Raw genomic sequence first — 12001 nt, 5'->3', positions numbered from 1 at the left:
TTAAGTCCAAAGAGAAATGAATTCACGGGGGTCTGTATATAAAGACTATCAAGTATCAGAATAGACAGTCTTGAGCTAAATGTGTGAACATTGTCTTACATGGTTAATTCTTATATTGCCTCTCTAAAAAAGCTGGAAACATCATGTCTGCATTTTTATTTTAAAGTCACTGTACCTTTATTTCCGTTGGTTTGGAAAACAGAGGGTGTAAAATACTCACAAATCTGGCAATCTTTTCATGTTGGCAAATTTAATCATCTTTTCCCATATGCAATTATGGTTTTCACAGGGACCTCAGTAGGGTTCCTTTAGCGCTAAAGGCCCCAGGATATGTAAGCTGCCAGATGTATCCTCATGTTTGCAATTGTACTATTCTCTTAATTTTGTACCCCACTTGTTTCCTTCGCACATTATGTTTCTTCTTGTTCCTTCATAATATTTGTGATTATATTTTTAAGTCTCAATTTTCAGAGCTATTACAATTTAGTAGTCATTTAGTGCTATAGACATGCTGCAGTGAGCATCATATAGCTTTTCCTATTTTGGATGATTAACTGCATTTAGTTTCCCATATAAATGCTTTCATTGAATTTCAGGTTGAAAATGGACCCACATTAATGGACACTGTCAGAGCCACCCCTTTGCAATGTGTTGGTGTATTTATATTAAGAATGCTGCTGATGGGGCGCCTGGGTGGCGCAGTCGGTTAAGCGTCCGACTTCAGCCAGGTCACGATCTCGCGGTCCGTGAGTTCGAGCCCCGCGTCAGGCTCTGGGCTGATGGCTCGGAGCCTGGAGCCTGTTTCCGATTCTGTGTCTCCCTCTCTCTCTGCCCTTCCCCCGTTCATGCTCTGTCTCTCTCTGTCCCCAAAAAAATAAACGTTGAAAAAAAAAAAAAAAAAAAAAAGAATGCTGCTGCTGTTGTTACTCATGACAGTTTCTGTGTTTTGTTTGTTTATTTGTTTCTTTTGTTTTGTTTTGTTTGTTTGTTTTTTTCATTTTCTGTGTTTTCTTTGTGAGGACCAAATGAGAAATTTCTCATTTCGATTCCAGGAATGGTTGTGGTTTTTTTGGCTTTGCTTTTCTGTTTTTGTTTTTGAGTAACAGTTACTATTTTCTTCAGGGAATCAGGTAACTGAATTGTTTCCCTCATGGCTGTGAGCTGCCAGAAATGCAGAGTTGAATCTTTGGTGCGTATCTAGCAAACATGGATTGGAATGTAAAAAGCACCTCTTACATAAAGCATACCAACCTTGTTCCTAGAGTATCGTCCTTTCCTTCACCTTTTGTCCTATTTCCTTCATCCACTTATTCTAAATTTATTTTATTTTGATAATTTATGCAAGCCTTTGAGTCTTTCTGGAACAAAGCAGGGATACAGTTAAATACATGCATGTCAATATTTGGATTATTTCCTTAGGGTAAGTTTTGAAAAGTGGAAGCACTGGCTCACATGTCATATTAAATCTTAACCCAGTGAAAGATTTTCTGTAGGAAACTGAGATAATATAATCCGAGCATGTAAATTCCTGGTGATTTATTGCAGATATAATATTGAGTGAGACATTAGAGTCCCGAGAGGAATAAAGAGTCAAGTTGTTTCCTGGAGACTTTCTCTGCAATATCAGATGCTGCAAAAAGCCATTTTCACGTGAAACTGTGGGAGATACTTCCCAGTCATCTGGCAACATATCCAATGTTACAATTATGTACTACTAATTTTTTTTTTTAACGTTTATTTATTTTTGAGACAGAGAGAGACAGAGCATGAACGGGGGAGGGGCAGAGAGAGAGGGAGACACAGACTCAGAAGCAGGCTCCAGGCTCTGAGCCATCAGCCCAGAGCCCGACGCGGGGCTCGAACTCATGGACCGCGAGATCGTGACCCGGGCTGAAGTCGGACACTTAACCGACTGAGCCACCCAGGCGCCCCTATGTACTACTAATTTAAAGAGATACTCATCTTTTTTTAATTTTTATTTTAGTTAGTTAGTTAGGTTTTTAAAGTAGGCTCCACGCACAATGTGGGGCTTGAACACACAACCCTGAGCTCAAGAGCCATATGCTCTACCAACTGAGCCAGCCAGGTGCTCCTAGATATTCATCTTCTTAAGATGTGTAAACAATAAAATTAGTGTTCTGTTCTGAAAATTTAAGAGCCAGCTTTGAAAGGGAGTTTGGCTTGCTTTTAGAAGGATCATAAGGGTCTTGTGGATAAGACCAACATTTTCCTCAAAAATGTCATAAGTATTTGGACAGACATACGGTTTAGGGTAACGGATTATGTAGTCTTTGACTTACAAAGGTACCTAGTATTGGGGTGTATCTTCAAATAGCACTTGTAGTAAATTTTTCTGAGTCGGCTAATGAAGACATTTTCTTCACGGGTCTTCACTTAGCTCAACCTACCAGTTTAATAGACTTACTGACCAATGTCCACAGCATTCTGAAATATGCCTGGCTGGAAGGCAAAAGTCCTTGGGGACGCACTAGTTGAGTCATATGCGTAAAAAGTAGTTCCTTTTATTCCCTTTGGTTGTATTGTGTGTGTTTTATTTTCCGAGAAAAGAAGATAACAACTCTTCTGCATGATACTTTTTAAAATCTTTTAAGATAGATGTACTTTCTCCTTTCAAAACTGTTCATACTGGGATCCTACTGTATCTGCTGTAGAACAAAATAGAGTGCACAACGAGTGTGTGTCTTGAATTCTGTTTTAATAGGGATACGATATAATAAGTCAATTGAATGTTATTTACTTATTGGTGTAGACCAACGTCAGCATGATTTCTGAGGCAATGGTATAGGAGGAGTTACTGTGATTATCTTCATAATAGTTTTGAAAAGTACTAACAAGCAGGAGTTTGCAAGTACGGGAGCTCTCTCACACAGATTTAATAACAATTTCTTCACTTAATATGTTTGGTGGTCACTGTGTAACATAATCATTATTGTGCAAGGAGTGGAAAATTTTACTTTCTAAGTGGCTCTCTTTTGTTGACAAAGCTATTTGATAGTACTGATATTCTAATATAGTGCTCACACATTGCACATTTAGATGGATCTATCATCCCTTGTGAATAATGACACTCAAACGGTCCCTGTGGGGGTCTATAGATAAGATCATTATTCTCATTTTCTAGATAAGGAAACTGAAATGAAATTCCTTGCCTAAGGTCAAAGAACAAATCACTGGTGGAATAAGATTAGGGCAGTGAGTTCTTGATTTTCAATCCTTTGTTCAATCAACTAAGTCATATTGTTTTACTCAGTATGGGAACAGATCATTATCAGTCAAGAGGAATAAGGCTGTGCCCAGATGATGCCAGAAGATCAGCTGAAAAATGAAAATCTGCTCAATCAACCATTTGTTTGCCTATAAGATGCCAGACTACTCATTTTACTGGTATTTTTCACTGGGCTTCTAGGTTGTCTTCGTGTGTTGCAGACAGTCTCTAACTTCACATTCATATTGCATTCTGAAGTTCATTTCTGGAGGTTGCATCTTTTAAAAAACCTAATTTTGGAATATCTTGGATTTCATAATGATGTAATATGTACTGAATCATGTGTTAGTGGTGTGGTAGAACGGGGACAGAACTCCTTGAAAGTGCTTTTAGATGAAAGCTTGCAACACTCCTTTGTGTAGCAGCAAACACTTTTCTACCATCAGAGACCATATCAACTAGGATCTCGCCATTAGGAGAAAGCTGGACTTCTGTATCTGCCATCCACCACTTAGAAAAGCATTTTAGGGCGCTTGGGTGACTCAGCTGGTTAAGCATCGCTCTTGATTTCAGCTCAGGCCATGATCTCACAGTTTGTTAGTTCGAGCCCCACATCCAGCTCTGCACTGACAGCACAGAACCTGCTTGCGATTCTTTCTCCTCTCTCTCTGCCCCTCCCCCGGTGGTTTTCTCTTTTCTCTCTCTCTCTCAAAGTAAATAATCTTAAAAAAAAAAAAAAAAGAAAAGCATTTGAGTCTGGCAAATAGGACTGAAGTCATAAGATTCCATCTATATCACACATATTCCTCCACAATTAGTTACTCTGGATGTGAGGGTAGCCAAATAATCACGTGACCTATGCCACAGTCCTTACAGAAGTTGGTGGGAAGAAAGAGTTGAACTCTTTCAACAGTCAACAATCCTTTAGTCTGCTCCTTCTACATGCTTACCTACATCTCTGCAATATATCCTAATTCTTGGACATGTTCTGGTAGATTAATCTGTTGACAGGTGAAACATTTTCCCCTAGGTCAAACAGTGTACATGAGAGTCAAGATGTAAACTCAGGATGCCTGGCCTTTTAGCTAAATTCATTCAGTCATGATACTCCTGAGTTTGTTGATTGATGGCTTCATTATATTTTATAGTTAGCCTTATGGTTTTTGCAGATGAACTACTTAGAATGCTTAACTAGTCTGAACTCCGTCATTCACAGTAAGAATGGCACAAACATTATCATTCACTTATAGTCTCTGGAATTTGAAATAGGTTTGGCTCAATAATGAAGATCACAGCAAACCAGAAAAAGAATAGAAAATTCATTTCTCCCTAGTTCTGAGACCCTGTGAATTCAATCTTTATTAGAAATGATGACTTGGGGCTCACCTAACACATTAAAACCAGTTTTAAAAAACAATCATATATTTTGGATTTGATTTTACTCAAAAATACAATATGAAAAGTGCCTTCATCCAGACAAAAATATATTGAATTTTTCTGATGTAGCTTCTGTGGTCTAATTTGTAAATCATGTATATTATATATATATATATATATATATATATATATTCATAACTATAATATATATATTCACAACTATTATATATATATATATATATATATATATGGGTCTCTTAGTCTTATTTAGGTTGAAAACTTGAATGAACCTTATATAAATATCCATTCTGGATATGGGGGATGGAGTAGTTATTTCTGTGTTATGTACAAAAAAAATGGATATAAATATGAATGTCTGTCCTCTAACAGTATGTATATTCTGGGGCCAAGTGTGTTTTCCTCCCTTTAAAAAGAAAATTCCAGGGAAGTCTTATCTTGAAATATTTGTATAAGTACCTATTTAATTTTGCAGCAGACATTTCAGAAGCTTATATTTCACTTCAAATTCAAGAGTTAGTGAATCATTGTTCGTTCATTTAGCAGATGTTTGTTAGTTGTTACTCTGTGCCAAGCTCTGGTTAGGTTTTGGATCAAAATGGCAGAGTCCCTGCCATCATGGATCTATTCTAAATAAATACTATCACGATTAAACAAGGTGATAAGAGGGATCTGGGAGAGGTACATTCAATAGGGTCGGGGGACAAAGGTGGTTCTGAGGATTTAAACTGAGATCTGAAGGAAGAGGCTGGCTACAAGAAGATTAGTAGGAAAAGCATCCAAGGTGGTGTTAAGGGCTCTGAGGTGAGAATTACTTGTTTTATCAAAGGGCTACAAAAAGTAATGGGAATTCAAGGAGAGAAATCAACAGTCAGACATGTTTGATCACTAAGGTGGAAACAATTGGAAATTTGGAGATTTCTTAAAGCCAGCTTTTTTATTTTAATATGGAAAAACCGAGGCCAGGTAAGATTGAGGTGTTTTTGGTCATTTTCAAGTTCAATTGTGACCTGGCTCTCCCATCTCCCAATTTATTGCTTTTTCTTTTTTCTTTTTAAAAATATTTTTATTTTATTATTTTTTTAATTAATTTATTTATTTTTGAGAAACAGAGTGAGACAAAGCGTGAGCAGGGGAGGGGCAGAGAGAGAAGGAGACACAGAATCAGAAGCAGCCTCCACGCTCTGAGCAAGCCGTCAGCACAGAGCCTGATGAGGGGCTCAAACCCACAAACTGTGAGATCATGACCTGAGCCGAAGTCGGACGCTCAACCGACTGAGTCACCCAGGTGCCCCAAAATACTTTTTAAAGTTTATTTATTTTTGAGAGAGAGAGAGAGAGAGAGAGAGAGAGAGAGAGAAAATAGGGGAGGGGCAGAGAGAGAGGGAGACAGAGGATCTGAAGCAGGCTCTGTGCTGATAGCAGAGAGCCCGACATGGTTCTTGAACTCCTGAACCATGAGATCATGACCTGAGTTGAAGTCGGATGCTTAACTAACTAAGCCACCCATGCGCCCCTCTATTGCTTTTTCTATTAAACAAAATTACTTTTGTTGTGTTGGATCTCTCAAGTATTGGCTTTTACAGCTTCGAGTTGAAACCTTTACAGAGTTGGCAAACATTTATTTAGGCTTTCTTTATAATCAATAACAATTGCCAAACACATATCAATCGTTGTGATTTGCATCCTTATTAAGAAAATCACAAGGAGTACTTTAACTCTTCAGTCATTTATTGACTTTAGCCTCTAGCTTGGAGATCTTTTAGATTTTTTGTTGTGCATTAAGAAAAAATTCCTGTTTATGTTTAATTTCCACATAGTCCACTTCAGTTTGAAACTAGATATTGTCTGTCTTGTTCAGAAGAGGGGAATTTTTTTATTGCTTCCAATCATTTCCCGTTATAGACCTATTGGCTTGCTAGAGATCTCAGCTATAATTTGTGTACTTTTCTTTTTGATAAATGGCAAAGCTTGAATTTTTGAGGCCAATCATTTATATAAATTTCAGGTATGCTTTATATTTAGCTACCCTTCTACTTCTAATATTTTTATTACTTTGTGGAGAAATGAATTGGACTAATATTGTTGACAGCTCTCTTTGAGTTTTTTTGTTAACCTTTTAATCCATTAATAAGAATTGTTATGAGCCTTGCTCTATATCCTAATAAAACCCTTCTACTTGGTGATGATTATACAGGGCAACTAACATTTTCCCAAGAGTCATGTTCAGTGGGAATGGTAACTTGACAGAGCAGAGGGTACAAGAATGTGTCGCAGAAACTTCAAAAATTGAAATGGAAGAAAACTTACGTGGCTTTGGGAGGACCTAAATGTACTCTGTATTATATAAAAAAAAACTAAAACTACAAGATTTTTGTATATGCAGATGACAGGATTCTTTTTTCAGTTTTATTGAAGAAAAATTGACAAAACTGTAAGATATTTATTAAAGTGAACAATATGATGATTTGATATACATATACTTTGTGAAAGGATTACTCCCACTGAGTTAATTAATACATTCATCACCTCACATATTTACTTTTTCTGTTTTTGTAAGAGAACGTTGAAGTTCTACTGTTTCAGCAAATTTCAATCACACAATGCAGTATTATCAATTATACTGACCACATTATACTTTGGATCCTCACACTTTATTTATCTTATAACTAAAAGTCTGTACCCTTTACCAACCTCTTCCCTATTTCTCCCTGTCCCCCAGTTCCTGGCAACCATTTTTCTCCTCTTTGTTTCTATGAGTTCAACTTTTAAAAAAATTTCCACATGTTAAGTGTGACCATTCAGTATTTGTCTTTCTTTGTTTGGCTTATTTCACTTAGCACATGCCCTCCAGGTTCATCCATGTTGTTGCAAATGACAGGATTTCCTTCTTTTTTAATGCTGTATACACTTTCTTTATCCATTCATTTGTCAATGCATTTAGGTTGTTTCCATACCTTGTCTATTGTGAATAATGCTGCAGTGAACATTGAGATAATGATTGTGTTTCTTTTGGATATATACCCAGAAGTGGGATTGATGGATCATAGGGTAGTTCTATTTTTAATTTCTTGAGGAAACTCCATAGTGGCTGCACCATTTAACATTCCCACCAACAGTGCACAACACAAGAGTTCTCTTTCTCCACAGCCCCCGGTGTTTATTATCTCTTATCTTTTTGATAGTAGCATTCTAACAGGTGTCTCATTGTCATTTTGATCTGTATTTTCCTGATGATTCATGATGCTGAACACCTTTTCTGGTACCTGTTGGCCATTTGTTTGCCTTTTTTTTTAAATATATTTTTTTAAAATGTTTGTTTATTTTTGAGAGAGACAGAGAGACAGAATGCAAACAAGGGAGGTGCAGAGAGAGAGGGAGGCACAGAATCTGAAGCAGGCTCCATGCTCTGAGCTGCCAGCGCAGAGCCTGATGCAGGGCTCTAACTCGTGGACCACGAGATCATGACCTGAGCTGAAGTCAGAGGCTTAACCAACTGAGCCACCCAGGGACCCCTGTTTGTCTTTTTTTTTTTTTTTTTGATAAATGTCTGTGCAGGTCCTTTGCCCATTTTTAAACTGGCTTTGTTTTGTTTTGATGTGGCTTCATAAGAATTCATTATGCATTCTGAATATGTAGTTTGCAAATATTTTTCCCGTTTTATAGGCTACCTGTTAATTTTGTTGTTAATTTCCTTTTCTCGACAGCTTTTTAGTTTGATATAGTCCCACTTGTTTATTTATGCTTTTGTTGCCTTGCTTTTGGTGACAAATCCAAAAAATCATCACCAAGACTGATGCCAACAAGGCTACCCTGTATGTTTTCGTCTAGTTTTATGGTGTCTGGTCTTACATTCAAGTCTTTCAGCCATTTTTGAATTAATTTTTGCTATGGTGTAAGGTAGGGGTCCAGTTTCATTCTTTGCATGTGCCTGTTCATTTTCCTAGCATCATTTATTAAAGAGAACTTTCCTCATTGTATATTTTTGGCTTCTTTGTCTGTCATAAGCTAGTTGACCATTTCTGCATGGGTTTACTTCTGGGCTCTCTTTTCTGTTTCATGGATCCTTGTGTCTATTTTTATGCAAATGCCATACTGTTTTGATTGCCATAGCCTTGTAGTATAGTTAGAAATCAGGACGTGTGCTCCAGTGTCCATGGAATGTTCTCCAGAATAGACCATATACTGGACACAAATCAGCCCTAAGTAAGTACAAAAAGATTGAGATCCTACCGTGCATATTTTCAGACCACAACGCTATGAAACTCAAAATCAGCCACAAGAAAAAATTTGGAAAGGTAACAAATACTTGGAGACTGAAGAACATCCTACTAAAGGATGAATGGGCTAACCAAGCAGTTAAAGAGGAAATTAAAAAGTATATAGAAGTCAATGAAAATGGTAACATCAAAACCCAAAACCTCGGGGATACAGCAAAGGTGGTCATAAGAGGAAAGTATATAGCAATCCAGACCTTCCTAAAGAAGGAAGAAAGATCTCAGATATACAACCTAACCTTACGCCTTAAGGAGCTGGAAAAAGAACAGCAAATAAAATCCAAAACCTGCAGAAGACAGAAAATAATAAAGATTAGAGCAGAAATTAATGCTATTGAAACCAAAACCAAAACAAAACAAAACAAAAAAACAATAGAACAGATCAATGAAACCAGAAGCTGGTTCTTTGAAAGAATTAACAAAATTGATAAATCCCTAGTCCGTTTGATCAAAAAGAAAAAGGAAAGGACCCAAATAAATAAAATCAAGAATGAAAGAGGAGAGATCACAACCAACACAGCAGAAATACAAACAATAATAAGGGAATATTATGAGCAATTATATGCCCATAAAATGGGCAATCTGGAAGAAATGGACAAATTCCTAGAAACATATACACTACCAAAACTGAAACAGAAATAAATAGAAAATTTGAACAGACCCATAGCCAGTAAGGACATCAAATTAGGAATCAACAATCTGCCAAAAAACAAGAGTCCAGGGCCAGATGGCTTTCCAGGGGAATTCTACCAAACATTTAAGGAAGCGTTCACACCTGTTCTCTTGAAGGTGTTCCAAAAAACAGAAATGGAAGGAAAACTTCCAAACTCTTTTTATGAAGCCAGCATTACCTTGATTCCAAAACCAGACAGAGACCCACTAAAAAGGAGAACTATAGGGGCGCCTGGGTGGCTCAGTCAGTTAAGTGTCTGACTTCGGCTCAGGTCATGATCTCACGGTTTGTGAGTTCGAGCCCCACATCAGGCTCTGTGCTGACAGCTCAGAGCCTGGAGCCTGCTTCGGATTCTGTATCTCCCTCTCTCTCTGCTCCTCCCCTGTTCATGCTCTGGCTCTCTCTCTCTCAAAAACAAATAAACATTTAAAAAAAAAAAAGGAGAACTGTAGACCAATTTCCCTGATGAGCATGGATGCAAAAATCCTCAACAAGATATTAGCCAACCAGCTCCAACAATATATTAAAAAAATTATTCACCACGACCAAGTGGGATTTATACCTGGGATGCAGGGCTGGTTCAATATCTGCAAAACAATTAACGTGATTCATCACATCAATAAAAGAAAGGACAAGAACCAAATGATCCTCTCAATAGATTCAGAGAAAGCATTTGACAAAATACAGCATCCTTTCTTGATAAAAACCCTCAAGAAAGTAGGGATAGAAGGATCATATCTCGAGATCATAAAAGCCATATATGAACGACCCAATGCTAATATCATCCTCAATGGGGAAAAACTGAGAGCTTTCCCCCTAAGGTCAGGAGCAAGACAGGGATGTGCACTCTTGCCACTGTTATTCAACAGAGTATTGGAAGTCTTAGCCTCTGCAATCAGACAACACAAAGAAATAAAAGGCATCCAAATCGGCCAGGAGGAGGTCAAACTTTCACTCTTCAAAGATGACATGATACTCTATATGGAAAACCCAAAAGATTCCACCAAAAAACTGCTAGAACTGATTCATGAATTCAGCAAAGTTGCAGGATATAAAATCAATGCACAGAAATCGGTTGCATTCCTATACACCAACAATAAAGCGACAGAAAGAAATCAAGGAATCGATCCCATTTACAGTTGCACCAAAAACCATCAAATACCTAGGAATAAATCTAACCAAAGAGGTGAAAAATCTATATGCTGAAAACTATAGAAAGCTTATGAAAGAAATTGAAGAAGACACACAAAAAAATGGAAAAAGGTTCCATGCTCCTGGATAGGAAGAACAAATATTGTTAAAATGTCGATACTACCCAGGGCGCCTGGGTGGCTCACTCAGTTGGTTGGGTGTCCAGCTTTGGCTCAGGTCATGATCTCATGGTTCGTGGGTTCCAGACCCATATAGTGCTCAGTGCTGGCAGCTCAGAGCCTGGAGCCTGCTTCAGATTCTGTGTCTCCCTCTCTCTCTGTCCCTCCCCTGCTCATGCTCTGTTTCTCTCTGTCTCAAAAATAAATAAAAGATTTTTTAAAAAACGTCGATACTACCCAAAGCAATCTATATGTATTCAATGCAATCCCTATCAAAATAACACCAGCATTCTTCACAGAGCTAGAACAAATAATCCTAAAAGTTGTATGGAAACAGAAAAGACCCCGAAAAGCCAAAGCAATCTTGAAAAAGAAAACCAAAGCAGGAGGCATCATAATCCCAGACTTCAAGCTATACTACAAAGCTGTAATCATTAGGACAGTATGGTGCTGGCACAAGAACAGACACTCAGATCAATGGAACAGAATAGAGAACCCAGAAGTGGACCCACAAACATATGGCCAAGTAATCTTTGACAAAGCAGGAAAGAATATCCAATCGAATAAAGACAGTCTCTTCAGCAAGTGGTGCTGGCAAAACTGGACAGTGACATGCAGAAGAATGAACCTGGGCCACTTTCTTACACCAGACACAAAAATAAACTCAAAATGGATGAAAGAAGCCATCGAAATCCTTGAGGAGAAAGCAGGCAAAAACCTCTTTGATCTTGGCCACAGCAAGTTCTTACTCAACACGTCTCCAAAGGCAAGGGAAACAAAAGCAAAAATGAACTACTATTTTACTCATCAAAATAAAAAGCTTTTGCACAGCTAGGGAAACAATCAGCAAAACTAAAAGGCGACTGACAGAATGGGAGAAGATATGCAAATGACATATCAGATTAAGGGTTAGTATTCAAAATCCATAAAGAATTTATCAAACTCAACACCCAAAAAACAAATAATCCAGTGAAGAAATGGGCAAAAGACACGAATAGACACTTCTCCAAAAAAAGACATCCAGGTGGCCAACTGACACATGAAAAAATGCTTAACTTCACTCATCATCAGGGAAATACAAATCAAAACCATAATGAGAGGGGCGCCTGGGTGGCGCAGT

At 37.7% G+C, this 12001-nt stretch overlaps 1 protein-coding gene across 1 annotated transcript in view; it reads left to right on the top strand.

Moving 5' to 3' along the window:
- The window catches only part of FRK (fyn related Src family tyrosine kinase), a 107119-nt gene that overhangs the window by 70090 nt on the left and 25028 nt on the right, over positions 1-12001 (top strand). The gene's annotated exons all lie outside the window — the stretch shown is intronic.

This window comes from Prionailurus viverrinus, chromosome B2 (assembly GCF_022837055.1).
Source record: "Prionailurus viverrinus isolate Anna chromosome B2, UM_Priviv_1.0, whole genome shotgun sequence".
NCBI lineage: Eukaryota > Metazoa > Chordata > Mammalia > Carnivora > Felidae > Prionailurus > Prionailurus viverrinus.
Note: the sequence above shows the minus strand (reverse complement) of the source record. Positions and strands in the feature narration are given on the sequence as shown.